This window comes from Mus musculus, chromosome 8 (genome assembly GCF_000001635.26).
Source record: "Mus musculus strain C57BL/6J chromosome 8, GRCm38.p6 C57BL/6J".
Taxonomy (NCBI): Eukaryota; Metazoa; Chordata; class Mammalia; order Rodentia; family Muridae; genus Mus; species Mus musculus.
This window is the reverse complement of record NC_000074.6, coordinates 20,868,213-20,889,157: the sequence shown is the minus strand read 5'-3', so window position 1 is coordinate 20,889,157 and position 20,945 is coordinate 20,868,213. Positions and strand designations below refer to the sequence as shown.

General features: G+C 43.6%; 3 pseudogenes across 1 annotated transcript; 2 read left to right on the top strand and 1 right to left on the bottom strand.

Moving 5' to 3' along the window:
* Positions 1-44: 44 nt before the first annotated feature.
* Positions 45-12,659, bottom strand: Gm21944 (predicted gene, 21944; annotated as a pseudogene). The gene is made up of 2 exons (NR_002880.1): positions 12,606-12,659; positions 45-182 (listed from the first exon to the last, which is right to left on the bottom strand). The product of NR_002880.1 is annotated as a predicted gene, 21944 (transcript).
* On the top strand, positions 675-10,028 carry Gm20796 (predicted gene, 20796; annotated as a pseudogene).
* Positions 18,500-19,826, top strand: Gm20945 (predicted gene, 20945; annotated as a pseudogene).

Genomic DNA, 20,945 nt, shown 5'->3' with positions numbered 1-20,945 from the left:
TTCTGGTGTTTCTTTGGTTCATAGGATGTTTGTCTTCTTCTATATTATCTCTTGCAGCATTTGAGGAAAGGAGCTCCACAACTGTCAATCTTATGAGTATTACCAAAGCACCTATACTGGCATATGCCTCATTTCATCCAGCAACTTAATTGACTATTGATTTTTTTGGCTAAAAGATGAAAGATAAGTAAGAAAAAAACACACATTAGAATTGAAAGTGCCGGGCCTCGGGTCCCGAAGATTTGGTAGAGTTGGCAGCGGGGGACAGCGGGGATGGAGGCAGCCGACGTCAAAATGGGAAGAGCACCGGCTGCAGAGGAGGCCACAGACCTTTCAGGGAGCTGAAGGGCACTGAAGCAGCGCTGTTAGTGACAAACACCCACAGACATCCAGGAGATCAGGCTCTATGTCCCTGGGAGAAAAAAGCTTCTCAGAGTCCTGGTTCCAAGGGAAGGAGGCTCCTGTTCAATGTTCATCTGCAGGGGACCCCCAACTTCTCTCCTTGGAGAGGACAACACCCCTTGTTGCTATATGCCTTTCCTCGGGCGCTGGTCGATTTGTCAGCAAAGGGAGACCCGCTTATGGTGCCAAGGGGAATTCTTTATTCAAAGGAGCGACTCCCACTTTGGTCAGCATCTTCCAAGTAAAGGAAATTCTCAACTTTTCCAAAAGTGACAGAGAAGAGGCCTCTTCTACAAATTCCCTCATGGAAGAATTGGATACAGTGTCTGAATGTCCCTTATGGAGGGACTGGCTGCAGAATCTGAATCTTTGGAAAAGAAAGCCCTTTTCTCAAGACAAGGTTTTGCTGTGTGACCCTGGCTGTCCTGTAATTCTCTCTGTAGACCAGGCTGGCATCAGTCTTGGAGATCCATCTGCCTCTGCCTCCTGAGTGCTGGGATTAAATGGTAAACCACTGATGCAAAAGACTTGACACCATAATCTCCATCTGCCCTAATGCTGTTATCTAGAGTAGAGACCCAGCCAGTTCCACTTGATTCCTCCATGTCTGCTGTGGTACAGGATTTGTACTCGGAACTCTCAGTATGTGTCTCCAAAGAGCTTCATGCGGAGCAGGAGCCAAGTAAGATTGCAGATGTAAAGCCTGGAGCCTCACGCTCTCCTCTAAGTCATGGCAGGGCCTCACCCCTGGGGTTGCAGAGGACTCATGCAGAAGGTTGTCGAGAAGAAAGCTCTGAGACCTTGGATTGTCGGGGCAAGAATGGGTGGTGCGGACTAGTGGATCCTACAAGAGATCCTATGGCTTATGAGATCTTGGATAGGGAAGAGAGACCCAAGAGCATGGAGCCAAAGGTCTCCAGAGATCAAGGAGACCAGACACAAGTTTTCAGAGACCCAGGTGAGAGAGCAAAGGAAGACCGGTGCCAACATTCCACAGCTACTAAAGAAAAGATCTGCCCCTGTCAGAAGGCACTTATAGGAGCTGCATGCTGACACACACCCGCAGTCCCACCACTCAAGAAGCTGAGGCAGGATGACTATAGCTTTGTATGCATCTGCTTCAAGTTCAGACTCCAGAGAAGATCTCCTCCTGAGACAATCTAGCAATGGATCTGTATGTGCAGACCTCCCTGGAGATCCACAAAAGAACAGAGGAAATGTACACAATACAACTGCAACTCTGCCAGAACTCACAGAAGAGAGACAAGGGAACTGTACTGTTTCCAAAATGAGCAAAGGGAAAGAAGAGTCATGTGACTTATACCCTGTCTGTGAAGAAGATGACAATCACCAGCAGAGTCTCAGTGTTTTCTCACTGCAAGGAAAAGCACAATTCTGCACATGATAGCTCCATCCCTAAAGGAAGCATAGATACTATAAAGCCCTCGGAAGAAAATTCTAAAATTTTATATCTCATATAATTTTTGTCTGGTCCAAAATCCTTAGAAAAATGTGGTTTCGAATGCAGTGGATTGATAAAGGCATGTGCTGGAAAAACCCAGAAGGTTGATCAAATGGAGGACTTCACTTGTGGAGAAGAAAGGGCTGTGGAATCGAGTAACCACAGCAACTGTCACAATCAAGTTGGTTGTCCCTGTACAGACAGCTGTACTTCCAGGCTAAATTCTTCTACTGAAGCCACAGAAATTATGCTTTTAAAAAAATGATGTGAAAACTACTTTAAACCTTCATGGTAATTTGATAAACTCTGAGGACCATAGAAAAACTGTTGATGTGACTCATCCTGAGAAATGCTCTGAGGAAAGCAACTTTTCCTTGTTGGTGCATATTGGAGAGCCTGAACAAACAACTGTAAAGTCCAGTGCATTAAATGGGAAGATTTACAGTAAAGATGCTACTAAGTCTGTAGTCAGCATCCAGAGGAGTCTGGGTGACTCTCTGCCAAGTACAGCATTGTGCAATGACTTTCTGTTTGAAAGAAATCCTCCTCAGAGTTTGATGTCAGAAGACCCAGGAAGTTCTGAACATAATGAAATATCAAAACCCGAGAAATGTACTGTAAAATTACCATCATCTCCAGGAAAACCCGTTCAGACCTCATGTGACAGCATCTCACATTTTGATGAACCCATCACCACCTGTGAGATGAGTGAACATTCTCCTAACCGCGCCCTGGTTGTACACAAAATAGAGCATGAATGTGTTTCACATCAACAAGTGTCTCTTAGTTCTCAAGACCATGTGACAACTGACTCTCTAAGTATAAACAGAGAAATGCCTTCAGCAACATGCAGAGATGTTCAAGAGAGCCATCATTCTCTGGAGAATGGAGTAAATGTTACCACTGATACTCAAACCATTCCTGCTGAGACAAAAATTAAGTCATGTCTCCACAAGGTGACAGAGCCTGTGGTGCCTCTTCATTCATACAAACCTTAAACAACAAAACAAGAAGCTCAGAAGGGTAAAAAGAAATGACTGCTGTACATTCCACGTTATTCTCAAGTGTGAGAGGAGCAGCTGCCTCTTCCTTTGTCACAGAGTGTCAAAACGTTCAGTCTCAGGATATCTTCAGTTGTCACTGCATAACACGAGATGCATCTGAAAAGAACATGTGTTCTACTTGTGCTGCCTGTGAACCAAGAACAGATTCTCTGAAAGTTAGCAACTGTAAAATCAAATGTGGAAATAAATCTCAGGATGGTAATCACTGTTCCCAAAGACTAGAAGGTTTTGTAGAAGAGAGCACCCTCTTGGAGAGTGAACCTGCTGGGAGAGAAATGCAAAGCAGCTTTCTAGGAGGCAAGGTCAGAAGTGCAGTGACAGCAGCTGTGACACATAGTGCTTCTCTGAACACAGCCACTCACATGGAAACTGGTGATGAAGGACTGCTTGGAAAGAAACAAGATCAACACAGACACTGAGATTTATAACCACAGCATCTCAGCTTATGACACCCAAGAACTAAAGCAATCTGCAAACATTCCAAGTCCTGAAACATTAGTGGACCAGCCTCTGAGTGTATTTTCATCTCATTTTAGAACCATATACCAAGCAGCTGAAAATCTTCACCAGAAAGCAGATGAAGTCTCAGACTGTCAGAGTAACCAAAATAGTCTAGACAAGTGCAGATGTGAAGGTAAACCAGCCAGGGAAGGACTAAATGGTGACTCTGGAGAGACGGTCCCTGAGGTCAGCCACAGGCAGAAGGATCTGACAGTCAGCTCAGGCAGTAAAGTCCCTCTGTCTTGTGGTTTAAAGCTAAAAGATCCCAAAAGAGCCTTTACAGATATTCCTAGTTCTGAAGAGTTCACACACAGTATGCTAGATGTCATATGTCCAGACTGCACAGATGAGCCTCCAGAGGGAGTGCTGGGTGTGGAAGCATCTAGTCTGTCTGGTCATGGTACAAGGCAAGATACACTGGCATACCACGAGGCTATAAGAAGTATCTCATTGCTTCAAGGAGAACTGAATGTTGGATTTAAAGGTACAGAACTTGTACAGAACTTGCTGCTGCTTCTTCAGTAGACTCTCCTGAAATACAAAAGTCATGTGAAGAAAAAGTATGCAACTCTCTAAAAGACTATGAAATGGAAGACTGTCCAGACTCTGCCATTGATCATGAAGTAAAATCTGTTGTAGATCATGAACCAAATATAAGAGCACTGGATAGAGCAGGTGTATCTTTAAATTCCATTCATTGTGAGCATCAAGGTAAAGGAGGATCCATGATAGAAGGGCTGAGACTTGAAGCAAATTCTGAGTTTGGCAAGAAGAAAACCTTTGGATTATCCTTAAAAGACTCAGTGTCTCCCGGGTGCCAAGACTCTATCAAGATGGTGCACTCTTTTCTGTCTTCTCGGGAACATTCAACAGCTGGTGTTTATGATGAAATGCCTAACTCAAAACATCACTTTAAACCCAAAGATGATGAAATGCTTTGTGAAAATGTCAAGGATTGCACAGTCCTTTCTGACATGAAGGCAGGAACACCGATGGATTTACATAACCCTAGTGAAGGAGAGAGCACATACATCCGTGTCAACAAAAAGGTTTGCAAAATTGTCACTCTCATAAGAATTCCATTGATAAACATTTGCTTATGACAATGGAAACAGCAATTAGAATGAATAAAGAAGAAACTGAAAAACATCAGATGGGACTACTGGGTCACATACCTGCTGGAGAAGCATCTGAGGAGACTATCACCAGAGAAGGTCATGGTGGTAATTCCCAGACCCACTTGAAATGCCAGAGAGTGCAAAATGTTACTGAAGCCCCACAAAACCAGGGAGGTGTGGACTCTGCCTTGCCAAAGGAAGCTTGCACATATCAAAAAGGCACACATGTACTGCTGTAACAACACTTGTCAGGCACATTGTCAGATGAGATGCAGGATAAGCAACCTGTGGCTGACCAAGATGAGTCCATCCTGATGGGAGCAATCACCCTAAGAACAGCTTCAGAGGTTGAAATACCCAAAAGAAGAAAGCTTATGTCACTCATTAAAGAAAGACACTGAGTTATGCACAGGTACTTGCCTTCCTGGTGCCTCCTGGAAAGAACATGACCCCACCTTTGCTGGGGTGACTGAATACATGGTGCCTTTGTGACTCTGTCATATCAGCAAAGATTGCTTCCTTTAAAGAAGCAGCTGCATCGGATGTGTAAGAGAATTTCCTGTCAGGAGCCGGTCACTGTGTGCAGAAAAATAAGTAAAGTGAGAAACTCTGATTGTGGAAAGACTTTCTCTAACCCAGTCCCCACAAAAGCACACAGACTTCTCAGCCCATGTACCGTGCCTGCCAAGCCATTGGAATCTGAAACTGTAGCTAGCGAGAGCTTGCGTGGCCACATACCAAAGCTGAAGGCTACTCTGTGCCATTCCTTGAGGAGCTTGAGTATAGAATCAGCCTTACTAAACAAGCTGTCTGTCCTTGCCTCCAGACTGACAATGGCAACAAAGCCCCAGAAACTCAGATAGGCGGTATTCCTCTTCCCTTGTTCCATTGGCTAAAAACTACAAGCGCCTCGGATATAAAAAGCTCCTAGATGGATTTTCACATAATGCAATGCAGCTGGACCCATATTTGGCAGCTACTGGGTGGAATAGAGGGTTTAACAGTAGGCCCTTGGCACTTTATTCTCTTGAAGCTGTTAAAATGAGCTCCATAGATTTGAGCAACAAGATACAGTCACTGCTGTTTGGTACGGAAAACGTCCCGATTTCCTTTCATGTGAAATCAGTGTCCCCCTGCATGGCTGAGTCCTCCAGGACTTTTCCTGAGCACTGCGCTCCATCGAGGTTTGCCTTAACAGAGGCCTTCCAGTGCTCAGCTCCAGCTCCCAAGTGGACCTTCTCTTTTTTCTTGTCCCACGGTTGCCCTGGGATGGCCACATTCAGAGAAGACACTGGCCTCAGTAGTCAGACACACACACACTCAGGCTCCTCTCCAAGATTAGGGAGGCACTGCCATAGTTCAGACCAGGGCAGACCGCTCTGGCCTTGGCGTTCACACACTTCTAGCACTTTGTTCACCTGAATGTTACTGAATCTGGACAAAAAAAAAAAAAAAAAAAAAAAAAAAAAGGAACTTCTCCAGTAATATGCCTATCATGCAGAGGCTCTTCCTGACCCAGTTTACACAGGGCCTAAAAGGGTTAAAGTCTCCAGCCTCTATTGCAGATAAGGTCTTCTGTTCTCTTCGGTGGGCCTTGAGTGTTATCCCTTTGGAGTCAGCATGGGCCCTCTTGTACCTTCAAATTGCCATCTCTTCATTCCACTCATAGCAAGCAGCAGGGGAGTAGCGAGTAGCCACACCACCATACTAAAAGTGCCTCTTCCAGGCATGGGCGCTGTCCACAACACCAACAGCAGTCACCTGAGGCTAGAGCCTGTGTTTCCTGCTTTGGTGCCAAAGTCTTGCTTGGTAACAGAAGTGCTGTCAGCACGCTGCTGCTCTCTGCCTCTGGGCTCTGGGCTCCTGGTGTGACGAGTTGGATGGTGTGTTAGCAGCCTGCCCCCGACTACAGAGCAGCCCTGCACAGCAGAAAGAGGCTGAGCCAGAGAAGAGACCAAAGAAAGTCTCACAGATCCACATCTGGAAAACTATTCCTAAACCAGATCCCAACCTTAGCCCAATGGGCCTGCCTCGGCCCAAAAGGTTAAAGAAGAAGGAGTTTAGTTTAGAGGAAATCTATACAAATAAGAATTACAAGTCTCCTCCTGCGAGCAGGTGTTTAGAGACCATCTTTGAGGAACCGAAAGAACGAAAAGGGAACCCTTGTCTCTATCAGCCAGCAGAAAAGGAAGCGTGTTCTGGAATTCCAGGATTTTACCGTCCCTCGAAAGAGACGAGCTCGAGGTAAGGTGAAGCTGGCTGGCAGCTTCACCAGGGCCCAGAAGGCGGCTCTGCAGACTCAGCAGCTGGACGCTCTTCTGATTCAGAAGCTGATGGAACTGGAGACGTTCTTTGCCAAGGAGGAGGAGCAGGAGCATCAGCCAGCTGCTGAGAACAGTTCGGGGTCTCCATTTTGAACTTTTGCAGACGTCCCTGGAAGAGGTTCCCTGAGTGTAGCCCTGTGCCCAAACCACTCACAATGCCCAGCCCATGGATTTTTACTTATTTCAAGGTGCAGCCTTTTTGGAAGCTGGTGAAGAAGGGCCCTCTAATTCTACTGCTGAGTCTAGAGCCTCAGGAATGCTCCCTTTCGCTTGGGAATGGTCCCGAGTGACCAGGCCACCTCCTTCCCGTCTCCCATCACAGGTGGAAAAGCCACACATCTTAAGCAACACTAGGAATCTAAGGCCTCATTGTCTGTGCATCCACACGAAAGCTCCTCTCCATTCATGGTGCTGCTTGCCCAAGATGACTTAGAAACCTGGCCTGGGGAGGACCTGGCTGCCTGGCCTGTGTGTTCTCACCAGCTTGTTATGGTGACTGAGAAAGATGAACTGCTGTGTTTCCTGACTTTGATTCTGTCTGCCCAGGACCTTTATCCTGAGAGAATGTGTGTTTGTGTGTGTTTGTGGTTTTTCCCCATCTTTTCTCCCATCTGTGACTGTGGGTCACTAGTGCCAGAGGAGCTGTCCAGGCCCCAGTGTAAGTTGCACTTTTTAATGTTATGGTGTTGATTATTTTCATTTTTCTTCTTCTTTTGTTTTTGTATTATTGCTGCATGTTTGGGGTCTCTAAATGTGATTTTAAGCCATTTTGTAAGACATTAAGGAGAAAGACAATATATGTCTTAGGAGAATATGTGACAGGCATTGATCAGCACATGGGGGGGGGGCAGTGTTCCCAACCATGTGTTTCAGGCAGCCCTCGCCCACCCCCAGCTTTTCATGTAGTTCACAAGAGGAAACACTTTTCCACCTCCTTCTCAGTCCTGCCCACTGAATACACATATTCGTTTAGTGACGTGCATAAAAGCCGATTTCTCTCATAATCACTTAAAAACTGTTAAGGTGGAATGTGGTTTTCTCTGAAATGTTGGTATACGATGAAGTTAGCAGTGGTGTCAGAGGCTGACCAATAGTGTTTTCAGCTGCTAGAGTGCCTGGTTCTGTCAAGGGCCAGAGCCAGTGCTCTCTGAGAGTGCCTCTTGGACTCTGCTCCCTCGTCAAACCTACTGGAAAGGTTTGCATGCTACAAGTAGCACAGTTTCTAGGTTTGTGTCCAGAGGAGTCTGCAGGCGGTAGGCTGCCGTCGTCTGAGCAGCAGGCCCTCAGAGCTCACCCTCCCAGTGTTCTCGCTATGCTCCTTCCTCTCCTGTGTGTTCTCATCCCACCCTCTCTCCCATTCATTCTTCACACCTACCACTCAGAGTTCAGAAGTTCAAACTGCTTGGCTGATGGCTAAGATGAACAATGCTCATTTCTTCCCATTCTCCTGGCTTGGTCCAGGGATATTTCTCTGTCCGTCTGTCGAGAAGAGTGAGCAGTGCTGTCCTGGAATGTCGGCCAACGCTTCTAGGATTCTTTCATTCCCCATTTGTCAGTGGCTAAGGAGAAGGGGCACCAGTTCAGGGTCTTTATGTGCCTTTCCTTTGTGGGTTGGTGGTCTGGGCCACCCTGAAACAGTAAACTGGACATAAGTATGGGGAAACGTATCATGTCCTTTACCTCCTCAGCTGCTTAAATAAGTTAACACACACCTGCTGGTGTATGGAGACTTGAAGGTCACAGCTCTATCACAGAAGAGAACAGGTTAGTTCTCACGATGGTCTTCAGCAGTGTATGCAGATCCTGATTTACACATGATGCCCAGACCATACAAATGTGACCTGTGTTCACCTGAATATCTCTCCCTCGTTGGGGCAGGAGTTTTAGTTACTCAGTTCCTCTGAACTCTGTGTTGTTACTTCAGGGACTGAAATGAGTTATACATTTGCCCTTCTACAAGTACATCTAAGACACTGTACATTAGACAGCTTGCAAGCTGGTGGGCAGCAAACAGCCTTTCATCAGTTTAACCACCATGGTTACTGGGGCATCAGATTACCCAGAAGACAAAAAGGTGAGGCATCCACAGCTGGGGTACCACCAGCATACAGACATTTTTAGAATTTGTCCATGACTAGTGTGGCATGTAAGAGGCTGGAAACACTGGTCTGGACTCTTAGCATCTCAGAGCACAAGACTTGTCTTGGAAATTGGAAGAGGAAATCTGCCATCTTGGTCTGCCCTCCAGCTCAGAACTAAGAGACTCAGCCACACCTGTCTTACCATCATGTTTCACAGTGGTCAGCCAGCCTCCGAGACACCTTAGTGTCTTCGGAACCGTGGTCTTTGACCATGACTGGAGGTGTTGGCTGCCGGCATGTCACATGCCAAACCTATAGATTGGTTCTGTAAAGGGAATTGGTAGAATTTCTGAGGATTGGGGACTTCCCACTTATGTGATGAGAAGCTGCCATTAAGCACAACATACCTAGCGGTAGCACACCTCCAAAAGTTTAGTGTTTTCATGATTATGGGGAAAGAAGAGAAATTTCAGATCCAGCCAGATTTCAGTCATTTCCTTGGCCACCTCTCAGTCTCTCGACAGAGCAGCCTCCTTCCTCACTAGTGTCTGTCTTTTTATCCTCCCCTCTGTCCCATCCCGCCTCTCCATCCATCTAGATGTACCTCATCACCTGTTAAAGCAGATTATGTCTGTCTTCCTGCTGCCCTTACTGTAAAAGCTGACTGAGAGAGGTGCAGTGGGAAGAGATGAAGCTTTTTTTTTGCCTTACTCGAGTCTGAAGAGCTCAGAAACTCGTGCTGTGAATCCTAAACTTTCTGCTCCTCCAAGAGCTGTGAAAATCATGACTTCTTTTTTTTTTCCCAAAATTTTGCCTGAAAGGGTCTTCTGTGAGGGCTCCAGAGCCAGCCTGACGTCAGTTCTAGATTCCACCCTCTGGGCATCCTTCCCCTGGGTGTGTCCTCTGCCCACCAGGCTAAGAGCAGCAGCAAGTCTGCAGGGCTGTGGCAGCAGGTCCAGGGCTGCAGTGCAACCAAGTGGACACAGCCCTCCATCTCCCCAGACTGGGGCTCTGTCTCCTCTGTGCCATATGCATTAAGATCTGTGCAAGACCAACTTTTAGGTTGTGATACTGTCTTAGTCAGGGTTTCTATTCCTGCACAAACATCATGACCAAGAAGCAAGTTGGGGTGGAAAGGGTTTATTCGGCTTACACCTCCATACTGCTGTTCATCACCAAGGAAGTCAGGACTGTAACTCAAGCAGGTCAGAAAGTAGGAGCCAATGCAGAGGCCATGGAGGGATGTTCTTTACTGGATTGCCTCCCCTGGCTTGCTCAGCCTGCTCTTTTATAGAACCCAAGACTACCAGCCCAGAGATGGTCCCACCCACAAGGGGCCTTTCCCCCTTGATCACTAATTGAGAAAATGCCTTAGAGTTGGATCTCATGGAGGCATTTCCTCAACTGAAGCTGCTTTCTCTGTGATAACCCCAGCTGTGTCAAGTTGACACAGAACTAGCCAGTACAGATACTTTCTTCCTGGTACCTGGTTTGGGGGGGGGGGGAGTATGCAGTTGGTGCTTTCTTTAATATCCTTGGTTTGTTTCTATAGCTTTTCCCCTGGTATCATGTAAAGGGTCTTTTTAATGACCACATTGTGGGTGGCTGTATCTAAAATATAAATAATTGGCCAGTGGTATGGACTGTCCTCACCTGCATTCCTGTCAGGAGAGGGCTACTTTCCTGGACTGAACTATATAGAACTGGCTAGGAAGATGAGGTAAATTTTGTTCAAATCACAATTAATATTCCAATTTAGCCACACTTTGACCAGCAAAAGATATCTTGGTTGTGAAGCTGGGGCCCTCATTTAGCCACCATCCAGCCCAGCATGCTAAAATCTGAGGTTCATTCTGTCTTTATAAGACTGTCTGGTGTTGGTTGGATTTTAATTCTCAACAAGAGACCCCCTTGACCTAGGATCTGGGCCAGTAAGTTGCTGTCCCAAGTGTTCCTGTATTATCATGGCTAATAGTTCATTGACATGTGTCCATTTTGGTAATGCTAGTATACATGATACCCTACAGTTCCTTTTCTGTTTGATAGTTTGTGAGTCTAAATGCCCACTGTTACATTAATTAATTTATGGGAATAAATTTTTCTTGAAAACCAATAAATAAATAAATAAATAAATAAATAAATAAATAAATAAATAAAAGAATTGAAATTGCCAGGTCAGAAATACATACCAATGTGTTCTTAAGATGAGTAGATCCCAGCAGGCTTTTCCCCCCAAACAGGGATGCCAGTTTTAGCAGGGCTGAATCCAATTCTTGATAGAGACAGACACTGTTGCAGTGTAGAGGGGGTGCTGGTTTTCCTAGGAGCCAAATGTTGAAGGGTCTGCCCCACCCCTGACTGACTGGAGTTTTCAGGTCCAGCAGGCAGGAGCTCAGAAAAGATTCTGTGTGAGTCTCAGCAGCCCTGCCTTTGCTTTTCCACATACAAGTCCTTTGTTCTAGTATCTGAAACAGATACTGAGTGTGACTGTGCACATGAATGTGCATGTGTGCACACACATATAGAGGCCAGAGGTTGGCCTAAGATGTGTTCATCAATTCCTCTCTGGCTCATTACTTGTTTTAGCTCCCTCTCTTGAGGTGTCTAACCCTATTATTCTGTTTGTCTAATGTTAAGTATGAAACACAGCTTGGACCCTGGAAAGATGGCTCAGCAGTTAGGAGTGCGTACCTCTCCTGCAGAACAACTAAGATAAGCTCCTAGTACCATATCACACAGCCCATATGTGCCTACAAATAACCCCAATCTCTGAGAGATTGGATGTCCTTTTATGACCTCTGTGGGTACTGTAATACATAGCACACAACCACACACAAATCCATACATATACACATAATTTGAAAGAATATAAATCTTTTCCACAAAATAAAATTCAGGCAGATATTGGGAGACTGGGTTTCATAGCCTTCCATGAGCTATGAGCCTCATTACCTTTGTAGACACTGTATGCTTAAGTGTAGGTACTCCATCAGGGTAGAGGGAGAGGAAGTTCTCAAACACAGGCTAGGCTGGTTATTCTGAAAAGTTCTCTAGAGTAAGCAGAGACTCTACTCCTTATATGCAAAAATTTCTAAATTAATACCTTTCTTTTCAGGTAAGAATCAAACATTCTTAATGTTATTATTTTTAAGCCGCCTATAAGACACCCATTTGATAAGCTTAGCGTAAGGAGTTAGGAAATGGAAGTCAAGTGCTACAGATCAGCAGAGAATGAGTCTACCTTAGGCTGCTTCAAAGGAAAAAGAAAGATTCCTTGGTTTGTGTTAGTAGTCACACAATACACATTTTTTAAAAGGCTTAGAAGAAGGAAAGAAAGATGCAACAGTAAGGAGGGTAACCAGAAAAAGGAGAAAGAGACACAGACAGAAACATACAGATAGACATAAACATGGAGAGACAGGCATACATACATAGAGACAGAAAGACAGATACAGGCACAGAGGAATACACACACACACACACACACACACACACACACACACATAAAGTGAGAGGGAGACAGACTGACACACAAAGATTAAGGGACAGAAAGACACAGACACACACACACACACACACATACACACACACACACTGTAGGGAGATATCTCTCATTTCAGTGTGGGATCACCATACTCCCCTGACTCACCTGCAAGTGGAGATAGCAGCACCAGGAGAAATGCAAAGAGAAGGTAATGGATCCTCATGACTGAAGCCTGGTGAGGTGCAGAGATGCAGAGGGACTTGAGCTCAGTGCCTTATATAGTGCCAGGTGCTGCCTCCTGGGTAGGATTCTATACTGACTTGAATCCAAGGAATTACAATTATGAAACACAGAGCACCTTCTCTTGTCAAAGTGACCTTGGAGAGCACACTGAGTCTCTTATGCAAATGTGAGGATCCCCAGATGATTTCCTCCTGCACTGCTCAACAAGAACAACTTCCTGCCCCATTTCTTAGGTGAGTAGAACCCATGCTCTCCTAGGACAGACTTACTGGTTACAATTGGAGCTTAGTTGTCTATTACTCAGACATTTGACTTGGTCATCTCAGAGTCTGGCAACAGGATTAGGCCTCAGTGGGGAGTAATTTCACATAGATCCATTTGAGCTTGGGCACACTCAGCTGCTGGAGGCAACAGAATGTGAGCCAAGTCAAGGTTCCCCAAGCTTTTTAGGTCAGAACATGGGCCTCATTTTATAGATTTCCCCAAGTTATTGCTCAACAGTGGAGCTCATTTACTACAGTGGAGTGTGCTGCTTCCTCTCTCAGAGAAAACAATGAGTTGGTAATGTGATACCTGAACATGGGAACCCATGCCCACCTAGAGGAAAGCAGGGAGTAGTGGTTCTCACCACTATGTGATGAGCAACTCATGGGACATACTAGCCTTTGTGTCTGTGGTTATTCTCTTTCTAAGATGATGTGAGTATCAGTGGTGAGGGTGTCAAGTTGCTTTTTGGATATAATTGTAAGAATCTATGATAGTGAGATTCAAGTCCCTTGTACCATCTCCCTATTGCTCTCTCTGGGAACTCTGTGAGGGGTGCTGTGTGGCTAACCTCTAAGTGAAGTCTCTTATGAATTTTTGTAACTCAGTTACAGAATTTATCCTCGAAAACCAATGACAAGTATCAGGGCTAAACCCATCCAGAGAACTGAGAAAGGAGGATTTTGTAAGAGAAAATAATTTATCTTCCTCAGGATTTCTTCTTCCCTAAAGGAAGATGAAATAACCAGATGAGCAGAAATCTATAATATATGAACAGTTTTGACAAAGGCTCTTGTATGGAGTTCCCAGCAAAGAGATTTGAGGCTGCAGAATGAAGAGTTTGGACCCACACTAGAATGCCTCACTGCCACTGCTCTGCTGTGAAAACCCACAATTTTGGGCTTGATGGACACAATTTTAAACTGGCATACAGAAGAGATTTTAAAATAAAACCAGATATAGTAAATATTCATATTTGTGGACTTCTGTGTACTATCTTAGTATATACATACAATAGGGAATGATCAACTCAGCATAATTACTATATTTATCATTTCAAATTGCATAATTTTACTGTACTAAGAGAAGCTCCAATGCCCTCTCATTAGCTTCAGTGATACTAACATACAATAGATGCAGTAGAAACCAGACATAATTCTCCTGTCTTTCTGTCTTTATTTAAACACCAACATCTCTCTATTCTCCTTACCTATACCTTTCTCTGGTCATTATTTTTCTGCTCTGCAATTTTAGGGCTTCTTAAAAGTAGCTGGTGGTTGATCTGTAATAATGACTTGATCCAAAGAGGAAGTTTCTGCTGGATTAGGGAATGACAGGTGTGGGTTAGGGTAAAGTTACATGCCTTAAACGAGTTTTGTTGGGATTGGAGGATTTCTACATGCTGTCTTGTAACCTCCCCCCCTCAGCTCAGGTTTCACTGTTAGCAAGAAGAGAGCATGTGGTGGAGCCTGCTGCCCTTTCGTTCTGCCACTCCCACTGCTGGAGCCTGCCACCTTGCTGTTCCGGAGCCAAACACGTGGTCACCTGCAACTTTACTCCAGGATGATTTGGCGGGAATGGGCCCCTTCCCCTGCTTCATAACCGAGTGTCATATATAGTAAAATCGAACCCTGATCAGAGCGGTTGTCTTGTTTCCATCTTTATTGCGCCACCTAGCCTCCCCTCTTCTCTTCCAGATTCCAAGATGCCTTTCCAGACTAGAACCCAGACATGTGAGCTGCTGGCCTGCCGCAACACTGTCTCACCCCTCTTCAGGCCTTTGCTTCCCTGTGTGATGCAGGTGTCTATTGAAAAAGCGTGCTACTCATCCCCAACACTAAGATATTTCTTCCAGGCAAAGGAAGAGCAGACAAAACTTTAATGTGGAAAAATTGTCTGTAAATGCTCAGCCTGAATTAATGCACCACCCTCTCCATTTGCATAATTTCCTCACTTTCCAGTGGTGCTCTGTGTATGTGTGTGAGTATATGAGTGTGTGAGTGTGTTTGTGTGTGTGTTTGTGTGTGTGTGTGTGAGAGAGAGAGAGAGAGAGAGAAAGAGCATGTGTGTGAGTGTGTGAATGTGTGTGTGAGTGTGTGTGCTTTTGTGTGCATGTTCCCCCAGCTCTTAGTTGTGCTATGTATGTGTTCATCTACACCTCCAGTGGTGTGGTGCTCTCTGTTACCCCACCTTTGTCCAGTGGTGTGCTGAAAAGCATATATAACACCAGCTCAAGTGGTACATTGCACTCTTTGTGCCCCCCCCCCAAGTTCCAGTGGTGCCCTGCAAAGTGTGTGTGTGTGTGTGTGTTTGTGTGCACACGTGTGTTGTGTCTGTCTGCTCCCCCAGCTCCTGAGGCATGCTTCTATGTGTGCATCCCCTGTTAGCTGAAAATGGTTTATTCCTGAATAATCATGCCAAGCCAGCAGAGTTCACACTTTGAGAGGTCTTTATTGAAAGAGGGAAGAAAAGAGAAGAGAGAGATGGTAGGTCAAGGTAAGGGTTTGAAACTAAAAGGTCAAATGGCAGTAAGTGCCATTTATGAAGGGGGATTTCAAGGAAGTAAGGACATTGGAGGCATGTTTGATTAGTTCTCATATTTTTCCAATATCTAGAGGTTTGGCAATTGAGACATATTTTGTTTGGATGTGAATAGAATTACTGGCGTCCTAGATTTATTTTTATGATAGAGTGTACCAACAACACCTGTTTCCCACCTGGGATTCCATGGATATTTTATATAGAGGGTGTTGTGTTGTTTATAGAAGACATGAGTGGTCTGTATTCTTAACATTTGTATCTGGTTTCTGGTAAGACTAATATGAGCATCCCCCATACTCACCTGTTCATTTTCTTCTTTTTTTTATTGGACATTTCCTTTATTAACACTTTAAATGTTATCCCCTTCCCCAGCCCTCCAGGCATGAAAAATCCCAATCCCATACCTCCTCCTTCTACTTTTGTGAGGGTGTTTCCCCAGCCACCTACCCACTCACTCCCACCTCACTGCCCTGGTATTGCCCTACACTAGAGCACTGAGCCTTCATACAACTGAGCATCTCTCCTCCCACTGATGCCTGGCAAGACTATCCTCTGCTAACTATGCAGCTGGAGCCATGGGTCCCTCTATATGTACTCTTTGGTTGGTGGTTTAGTCTCTGAGAGCTCAGGGAGGGGGGGTCTGATTGGTTGATATTGTTGTTTGTCCTATAGGGTTGCAAACCCCTTCAACTCCTCTAGTCTTTTCCCTAACTCCTCCATAGGGGGCTGTGCTCTGTCCAACGTTCTCCTGTCAGCAAGCAGTTCTTGGCATCCACAATAGTGTCTGGGTTTGGTGTCTGATGGATCCCCAGGTGGGGCAGTCTCTGGATGGACTTCCCTTAGTCTCTACTCCAAACTTTATCTCTATATTTTCTCCCATGAGTATTTTGTTCCCCCTTCTAAGAAGGACTTATGTATCCACACTTTAGTCTTCCTTCTTCATAACCTTCATGTGGTCTGTGAGTGGTATCTTGGGCATTCTGAGAATTTTGGCTAATATCTGATTATCAGTGACTGCATACCCTGTGTGTTCTTTTGTGATTGGGTTATCTCACTCAGGATGATATTTTTTAGTTCCATCCATTTGCCTAAGAATTTCATGAAGTTATTGTTTTTAATAGCTGAGTAATAGTCCATTGTATAAATGTACCACATTTTCTGTACCCATTCCTCTATTGAAGGACATCTGGGCTCTTTCCAGCCCACCTTCTGGCTACTATAAATAAGACTGCAATGAACACAGTGAATCATAGGTTCTTGTTATATGTTGGAGTATCTTTTGGATATATGCCCAGGAGTAGTATAGCTGTGTCACCAGGTAATACTATGTCCAATTTTCTGAGTATCTGAAAGACTCATTTCCAGATTAGTTGTAACAGCTTGCAATCTCACCAACAATGGATGAGTTTTCCTCTTACTCCACATCCTCAACAGCATCTGCTGTCACCTTAGATTTTAATTTTAGCCATTCTGATTGATGTAAAGTTGATTCTCACAGTTGTTTTGATTTGCATTTTCCCTGAAGTCTAAGGATGATGAACATTTCTTTAGGTACTTCTTGGCCATTTGATATTCCTCAGTTAAGAATGGTTTGTTTTGCTCTGTACCCCATTGTTAATAGAATTATTTGATTCTCTGGTGTTTTAACGTCTTGAGTTCTTTGCATATATTCGATATTAGCTCTCTATCAGATGTAGGGTTGGTAAAGTCCCTTTCCCAATCTGTTGGTTGCCATTTTGTCCTATTAACATTGTCCTTTGCCTTACAGAAGCTTTGCAATGTTATGAAGTCCATTTTCCCATTGTTGATCTTAGAGCATAAGCCATTGGTGTTCTGTTCAGGAAATTTTCCACTATGTCCATGTGTTCGTGGTTTTCCCCTACTTTCTCTTCTATTAGTTTCAGTGTATTTGGATTTATGTTGTGGTCCTTGATCAGATTGGACTTGAGCTCTGTAAAAGAAGATAAGAATTGATCAATTTACATTCTTCTAAATGATAGCTGCCAGTTGAGCCAGCACCATTTATTGAAAATGCTGTTTCTTTCCACTGGATAGTTTTAGATTCTTTGTCAAAGATCAAGTGACCATAGGTGTGTTGGTTTATTTCTGGGTCTTCAATTCTATTCCACTGATCTACCTTCCTTTCCCTGTACCAAAACCTTACAGTTTTTATCACTATTGTTCTATAATATAGCTTGAGGGCAGGTATGGTGATTTCCCCAGAAGTTCTATTATTTTTGAGCATAGTTTTTGCTATCCTGGATTTTTTTTTTTTGTTATTTCAGATGAATTTGCAAATTGCTCTTTTTAACTCTATGAAGAATTGAGTTGGAATTGTGATGGGGATTCCATTAATCTGCACATTACTTTCGCCAAGATGGCATTTTCACTATATTAATCCTGATAAACCATGTGCTTGGGAAATCTTTATATCCTCTGAGATCTTCATCAATTTCTTTCTTCAGAGACTTGAAGTTCCTGTCATTAAAATCTTTCACTTGCTTTGTTAGAGTCACACCAAGGTATTTTATACTATGTGTGACTATTGTGAAGGGTGTTGTTTCCCTAATTTCTTTCTCAGGTTGTTTATCCTTTGAGTAGAGGAAGACTACAGATTTTTTTGAGTTATTTTTATATGCAGCCACATTGCTGAAGTTGTTTATCAGATTTAGGAGTTCTCTGGTGGAATTTTTGGGATCACTTAAGAATACTATCATATCATCTGCAAATAGTGATATTTTGCCTTATTACTTTCCAATTTGTATCCATTTGACTTCCTTTTATGATGTAATTGCTCTTACTAGGACTTCAAGTGCTATATTGACTAGATAGGGTGAGAGTGGACAACCTTGTCTAGTTCCTGATTTTAGTGGGATTGCTTTAAAATTCTATCCAAGAAAGATAAACCCTCAGTAAGACTAATCAGAGGGTACAGGGACAGTATCCAAATTAATAAAATCAGAAATGAAAAGGGAGACAAAACAAAAGACTGAGGAAATTTAAAAATTAATCATGGTCGGGCCCAGGGTAGCCTTGTGCAAGGCGGTTTTCTTAGCCCTAAGGCCATCGCCAATAGAAGTAAAGTCCAAAGGGCTCCAGAAGCTTCACCGGTACTGCCAGATGTGCCAAAAGCAATGCCGCCACGAGAATGTCTTTAAGTGTCACTGTATGTCTAAATCTCATCAAAGACCACAGTTGCTGGCTTCAGAAAAGCCTCAGCAGTTTATACATTATTTTTCAGAGCACTAAAAGGGCCCACAACAACATTGTCTACAATGAATATATCAGCCACCAAGAGCACATCCACATGAATGCTACCCAGTGGGAAAAGCTGACCAACTTTTCCAAGTGGCTGGGCAGAAGGGCTTGTGTAAAGTGGGTGAGACACCAAAAGGCTGATACATCTGTACATAGACAGAGACCCAGAAACTATCTGTGGGCAACTGAAATTAGAAAAAAAAGAAGATGGAAGATCTTGACGATGAAGAAAAAACTGCCAAATTCATTGAGGAGCAGGTGAGAAGAGGCCTGGAAGGGAAAGAGCAGGAGACACCTGTTTTTTACAGAATTAGGCAGAGAAAATAAGGAAGAAAAATTTATGGTCAATCTGAATAAAGGAGTGGGTGGCTCAGCAGGAGCTACAAAGTCCAGGTCAAGTTCTTTGGGACCAAGTGCACTGAAGCTGCTGAGGAGCACAGCATCCGGGAAATGGAAAGGGTCTTCACAGAGCTCCTCCCAGCCTGCAAAGAAGAAGAAGATGTCTGCCCTGGATGAAATTATAGAGATTAAAGAAGAAAAGAAAAGGACCACACGGACAGACTCCTGGTTACAGCCGGGAATCATTGTGAAACGTATAAGGAAGAAGCTTGGGGAGAATATCACAAGAAAAAAAGGGGTCATTACGGAAGAGATTGACATGTACACAGCTGTGGTAAAGGTGACTGACTCTGGAGACAGGCTGAAACTGGACCAGACTCATTTAGAGACAGTCATTCCGGCCCCAGGGCAAAGGGTTCTAGTTTTAAATGGAGGCTACAGAGGAAATGAAGGCACCCTCAAATACATCAATGAGAAGGCTTTTTCGGCTAAGATAGTCATTGAAATTGGACCTTTGAAAGAACACAGAGTAGAAGCTATTCAATATAAAGACATATCTAATCTTGCTTGAGTTTGAAAATTTGTTAGAAACACATTGAAATTGTAAAGCATCAAATTGATGCTAGTCAAGGCACTTTGTAACTCTACTGTGTTAGGGGATTTGTTTTGTATATAAAAAATCATCTATTTAAGTAATACTAAATAATTCGTTAAATAAAATCTTATGTTATTTTTTTAAGTGTCAAAGAAATTAACCAGATCCTACTACAAACGTTTATACTCAACAAAAATGGAAAGTCAGAATAATATGGACAATTTTATACACAGATAACAGGTGACAAAATTAAATCAGGATCAAATAAACAGTCCCATAACCCTTAAAGATATAGAAACAGTCATTAAAAGTCTCACAACCCAAAAAAAGCCCAGGACCTGCCACAGGCCCTCTGGTCCCCTGTGCCTGCGTAAGAAAGGGTCTCTAGAGTAGATGGGCAGAGATAAGATGTAGTGACAGACAGTCGAACACGGAGAATGGTGTTGGATCTGAATGTATTGTACTGGTTGAGCTTCAGACTTATATAACAACGAATTATCAGAGGATACAAATCACAAAAAGACAAGATACACTGAAATTCACCAGTTACAGCAGAAAGGAATTTACAGGGACTAATTAAATGTTTACATTAGGGATAACAAGCCCTGCCTAGGATCAGCCTAATGCCAGGCAAGAATTTCACACTTTAAGGTTAAAAGCATCAGGGGGTTGTTAACTCTTGACAGGCCTTAAGAGTAATGCGCTATCACAGAGCTCTAAATTCTTAGGTCTAGTAAAACTTATCTTGTCTGGAGAGTTTCCCCTTATCAGGGTAGTATATCAACTTATACTTGACATGGAAGTAGCCTGTAGTAAAAGATTTCTATCTCAGTGAGACTTTTAGTCTCTATCTGTAAACAGCTGAGTAAAATGGCAAGTGCTTAATTGTTTACTGAATGGGTTAAGCTCCTTGCTGCTATCTGGAATCTAAGAACACTGGAAAAAGGCTTTAGCTATGTTAGAATACAATCTTAAAAGGCATTTACTATAAGGTAATACTATATAGAGTGCACGTGGATCTATACACTAGACTAATGTGGGAATGGAAAAATTAATTTTATGGTTTATATAGATTAGGGAGAAAATGCCAGGCCCCCGGGAAGGGAGTTTCCTTGAAACTCTTTGCTTCATGAACCAGCTTCCCAGCTTTCGCTTTGTCAAGCTGACTCCACCAGAGTCCCTGGCAAGGACCAAATAATTTTAGTGCAAAATTCTATTAGACCTTCTAAGAAGACCTAATACCAATACTCTTCAAACTATTCCACAAAA